The sequence below is a fragment of the Globicephala melas genome, chromosome X (assembly GCF_963455315.2).
Source record: "Globicephala melas chromosome X, mGloMel1.2, whole genome shotgun sequence".
In the NCBI taxonomy this organism is placed as follows: domain Eukaryota; kingdom Metazoa; phylum Chordata; class Mammalia; order Artiodactyla; family Delphinidae; genus Globicephala; species Globicephala melas.
Window position 1 is genome coordinate 70212979 of NC_083335.1, and position 5844 is coordinate 70218822.

The 5844-nt window shown below is 48.0% G+C and overlaps 1 pseudogene; it reads left to right on the top strand.

Moving 5' to 3' along the window:
* Positions 1-5263: 5263 nt before the first annotated feature.
* Positions 5264-5600, top strand: LOC115847344 (large ribosomal subunit protein eL37 pseudogene; annotated as a pseudogene).
* Positions 5601-5844: the final 244 nt, after the last annotated feature.

Genomic DNA, 5844 nt, shown 5'->3' on the forward strand with positions numbered 1-5844 from the left:
GCCATGCACACTGTTCAGCAGAGGTGAGCTGAGGAGTCCTCCAGTGCCCCTCCCTCCAGCCACTACAGGCTGCCAGGTACCTTGTTTGTGATGAAAGCTTTTAAAAACCCATGGGCATGGATAGTCATGCATTCATTTTTGTTCATTTAACTAATACTCACTGAGCCCAGAGCACGCAATGGAGGGCAAAGCCCGCCATGGACCCTGCTCTCAAGAAGCTCCAGAGCTGGCGGGGGAGAAGATGCGTAATCAGGCAATTAGGAACCAGTGTGAGCGGGAGGTAAGCACTGGTTGCTATGGGAACACGAGGAGAGGCCACAGCTGCTGCTCTTCTCCGAAGAGTGGTGGCAGGCAAAAAAGGAGGCATGAAGCAGGCAGATCTGCTTGCCAGGCCCAAGTCTGCGTGGCCCAGCACCTAGTCCAGGACAAAATCGGGCATGACAAAATCGGGCCTGACAAAATCTGTTACTTCTCTGTGCCTCCATCACTTCACCTAAGAAATGAGAAGGGGGAGCGTGATACCAAGGCCAAATAAGACCCTGTATATCTGTGCCTGCCCCCCAGTAGGTCTACAACACAAGGTAGCTGCTGGGAAATTTTTTTCAAGAAATATTTGTGGGTTGAAAGTTTCTGGGCTACTAGACACCAGAAGTAGAGCTGTGAACAAGATAAACAAAGCCTCTGCCCTCACAGAGCTCATAGGAATTTGAGAGGAGAGACAGCTATAAAAAAAAAAGGTGGCACAAATAATTACTATTGTGATGGGTAATGTGATGCTACAAGGGTGGTTCAGAGTAGGAACTGGCCCATGAGAGGGGGCCAGGAGGAAAGGCTTCCTGGAAGAGGTGGCATTTCAGCTCAAGTCAGAAGGAAGAGTTAGTCAGCAAAGAGATAGGAAACTGCATTCCGAGTGTGGTGAATAACAAGTGTGCAGGTGCTGAAGCAACGGGGAGTCTGGTGTGTTCTAGGCCAGGAAAGGGGGTTAGTGGAAAGTGGAGTGGGGAGACACAACAGAGGCGGGAAGAGGGGAGGCTGGAAAGATAGACAAGACACCAAGGAAGCCAAGCCTGTAGGCCATGGTGAGGAGTTCACATTGAATCCTAGTATGACCCCCAAGTCTCAATGTTACTCTGACTCCCACAGCCGATCAACTCACCTGTCAGTGCCTGAGGCAGGGCTGAGTTCACGGGGCTTTACTCAGAGATGACCTGTAGAAGATTCCGGAATATGAGAGCTGTCAGAGCCCTTGGAGAGCATTTAGGTCCAAACTCTCATCGTGCAGATGGGAACACTGAGGCTCAGAGAGGAAGAAGACTTGTTCAGGGTCACATGGCAAGCAGGGTTATCAGGCCCGGAACTAGAGCCCAGTTTAAGAGGCCAGCCAGTGCCTCGTGCCTCTGTGGAAACTTGAAGGTGGCCTTTTTCACTTGTTTTTTGGAGGTGCCACTTTCTCTCCCTCTCAGGGCAACCAGCAATGTTTACAGACTTGTTTCTGCACTTCCCCTAGTGTTCTCTTCAAAGAGGCACATTTTCCATAACCTTGGCCCCCATTTGCTTATCCTCCACCCTTCTACTGTGAAGGGAGAAGCCAGGGGCAGGGTTAGGTTCACAGGCAGGGCCCAAAGAAGCTCTTCCCATGCCAGCCATTGGTCCGTCTTCCAGGCTCACCCTGTCTCCTGCCCTTGCCACTCCCCCAGTCATGTTCTGTGGGCAAAGCTCTCCCCGCTGACACGGCCCCAGCACTTCCCCACCACACACACACTGGCAGAGTTGCCATAGGCTTCAGCCATCATCTAATACAATCTCTCCATTGCTGAAGTGGGAACAGTGAGGTCAGAGGAGGGGAAGTTCCGAGTTCTTGCCTGAACTGACTGTCTTCTGGCCTGTTGACTCTGCCCAGCCCTCTCTCCAGCCCTCCCCCACCCTGGCCAACTCCCACCATCACCAGCTGCTCCCTTCTCTCCTTGTGGATAGAAGCACAGAGGCACTCAGGGTTGAGGGGAAACCCTATGGAAAGACAGTGGCCCAGTGCTGCCTGAGTTGAGGCTGTAGGTGAGGGGTGAGGGGAACCTGTTCTCTGCCTCTGTAGCTTAGCCAGCATCCCAGCCCAGTGAGCCCTCTCCACTCACTCCCTGCAGCTCAGGGCCAGGAGCCCAGCCATGGATCCAGTAAGCGGCTCTAGGCCTCCACCAGGAAACTCCTTACCTGGGCCTCCCTTTTAGTTAGGCACCGAGGCCCCTCATTCCTCTCACCTTAGGCCTGGAAGTAGCTGGCTTTGGAGTCGACAGTCCCAGTTCTAAATTCTGGCTTGGCCACCTCTAGCCTTAGACAAAGCCCTTACAATCGCTGAGCCTCAGCTTCTCCATCTAAACATAAGAATTGCTACCTCACCAGCTCGCTCTGAAGATACACTGAGAGAGTAGAAGTAAAGTATCTGGCTTATGATAGGTATTTGACAAATGTTAGTCCCCTCCCCACACTCTGGGCTTACCCCTCCAGCCCCACTCCCAGTAAGCTCTGCCTGATTCCTGCCAGAGATCCTTGGGGGTAAGGCTGGGACCAGATCTTGGCAAGAGCTTCCTGGCTCTGGGGAGAAGAGAAGGGAGCTGTGTCCCACGGTAGACAGCCCTAATCCCTGAAACTCAGCAGGCGGCACGCAAAGGGAAGCTGAGCCAGGGGAAAAAATGAAGGGCGGGGGCAACTGGAGGGAAAGAGGAGGAGGCAGGTGGCTTTGGAGCCTGTGGAAAGTCAGGACAGCCGGGAGAGGGCCAGGCAGCATGGGGTCCCAGCCGCTGGTCCAGGCGGTGCCAGGTGGTTGGGAGAGACAAAGGAGGAGGCCGCTGGGCTACAGGCTGCTTCGACATCTCTCGATGGCAACTCCTCTTTGCTCATCCCGGGGCACAGGACCTTGGGACCCTCCAGGCTCTAGCAGGCAACTCAGTCCAGTCGCATCCAGCTCCAGATGGCTGGCCCTCCCCACATCCCTGCTCTGTCCCCACTTCCTTGAGCTAGGTCCAGAGTTCACTGTCCTCATTCTCTACCTCCACAAACCAAACCCCTGATCCCATCTCCCACTGGGTTCCCTTTTGATCCCTTATTCCCCGCAACCCAGAGGCCCCCAAGACATCTCTGACTTAGATTTTACCAGTTATTCCTCACAAGAAATTCCCCTCTGTCTCCAAAGTCATCAGCATTAGTTGCCACAAAGAGGCCTTTACTTTTGGGTTCCAGGCTCTGGATGAAATGTACCCACTAGCTCACCTGCCCCCCTTGCAACCAGGAGCACCCCTCAGAGAGATGCCGAGCAGGGGTCAGGGAAGTCTGGGGCCGGGAATGGGCTTCAGTCTCTGACTAGGGTGAGGACTGAGTCTGTGGCCAGGATCAGAACTGAATCTGTAGCTGGGCTCGAGGCTGAGTTTGTGACCAGGTTTAGGGATTTATGTTTCTTTTGGTTGTAAGCAACAGAACTCAACTCTGGCTAACTTGGGCAAAAAGTAAGACTGTCAAAGATATTGGACTGGTTTTCAGAGTTGATTGATGTGAACATGACTCCACTCCAATCTCCCCAGTCTCTGCGTGTCTCTTTTGAGTTTCACATCCACAGGAGAAAAGTGGATCTGCTCCAGGATCAGTCAAGTGAGCCATGCTGTAGGCCACATCTTGCTGGTGGAAACAGGAAGAGTTCCAGTCTTTGGGGAAAACAATCTGGTACCATCCACTAAAACTAAAAAACATATATCATTTGACCTAGCAATTCTACTTCTGGGACACCATTCCATGGAAATGAAAGCCCTGGCACCTAAGGACCTATACGTAGAGAGATGTGTGTTGAAGCATTGATCATAGCATTTAAAAAACTTGAAAATCATAATTATTTATCAGTAGGTTGATGGCCGAATAGATTATGGTATATCCACATCATGAAACACTAGGCAGCCATTGAAGGTTAGTAATTAGAGTCATACCAATCGATTTCAGGGAGTGTTATTGAGTGAGAACAGCAAGAAGTGATAGAATGAAATTAGAACACTACCTAACACCATATACAAAAATAAACTCCAAATGGATTAAAGACTTAAATGTAAGAGCAGACACTATAAAACTCTTAGAGGAAAACATAGGAAAAACACTCTTTGACATAAACCACAGCAAGATCTTTTTTGACCCACCTCCTAGAGTAATGGAAATAAAAACAAAAAATAAATAAATGGGACTTAATTAAACTTGAAAGCTTTTGCACAGCAAAGGAAACCATAAACAAGACAACCCTCAGAACTGGAGAAAATATTTGCAAATGAAATAACAGACAAAGGATTAATCTCCAAGATATACAAATAGCTCATGGAGCTCAATATCAAAAAAACCAAACAATCCAGTTAAAAAATGGGCAGAAGACCTAAATAGACATTTCACCAAAGAAGACATACAGATGGCCAAGAGGCACATGAAAAGCTGCTCAACATCACTAATTATTAGAGAAATGCAAATCAAACCTGAAATGAGGTTATCACCTCACACCAGTCAGAATGGCCATCATCAAAAAATCTAGAAACAATAAATGCTGGAAAGGGTGTGATGAAAAGGGAACCCTCCTGCACCGTTGGTGGGAATGTAAATTGATACAGCCACTATGGAAAACAGTATGGAGGTTCCTTAAAAAACTAAAGATAGAACTAACATATGACCCAGCAATCCCACTACTGGGCACATATCCTGAGAAAACCATAATTCAAAAAGAGACATGTACCACAATGTTCATTGCAAGTACTATTTACAATAGCTAGGACGTGGAACCAACCTAAATGTCCATCGACAGATGAATGAATAAAGAAGATGTGGCATACATATACAATGGAATATTACTCAGCCATAAAAAGAAACGAAATTGAGTTATTTGTAGTGAGGTGGATGGACCTAGAGTCTGTCCTACAGAGTGAAGTAAGTCATAAAGAGAAAAACAAATAACACATATATATGGAAACCAAAAAAAACCCAAAGAAACCGCCCAAAAAACTGATGAACCTAGCTTCAGGGTAGGAATAAAGAGGTAGACATAGAGAATGGACTTGAGGACATGGAGTGGGAGGGCGAAGCTGGGGTGAAGTGAGAGTAGCATGGACATATATACACTACCGAATGTAAAATAGTTGGCTAGTGGGAAGCAGCAGCATAGCACAGGGAGATCGGCTCGGCGCTTTGTGATGACCTAGAGGGGTGGGATAGGGAGGGTGGGAGGGAGGCTCAAGAGGGAGGGGAGGGTCTCGGCGGCAGAAGCGAGATGACGAAGGGAACGTCCTCGTTTGGAAAGCGTCGGAATAAGACGCACACGTTGTGCCGCCTCTGTGGCTCTAAGGCCTACCACCTTCAGAAGTCGACCTGTGGTAAATGTGGCTACCCTGCCAAGCGGAAGAGGAAGTATAACTGGAGTGCTAAAGCTAAAAGACGAAATACCACAGGGACTGGTCGAATGAGGCACCTAAAAATTGTATACAGCAGAATCAGGCATGGATTCCGTGAAGGAACAACACCTAAGCCCAAGAGGGCAGCTGTTGCAGCATCCAGTTCATCTTAAGGATTTCAATTATTAGTCATGCAATAAATGTTCTGGTTTAAAAAAAAAAAAAAGAGGGAGGGGTTAGGGACGTGCGTGTATGCGTATAACTGATTTGCTTTGTTGTGCAAAAGAAACTAACACAGTATTGTGAAGCAATTATACTCCAATAAAGATCTATTAAAAAAAAGTGATGATATATATGATCTCATTTTAATAAAAAAGGGCAAATAAAAACCCACACATGTATTGCACATGTATATATATATACATAAGTATACATATATCTGTAT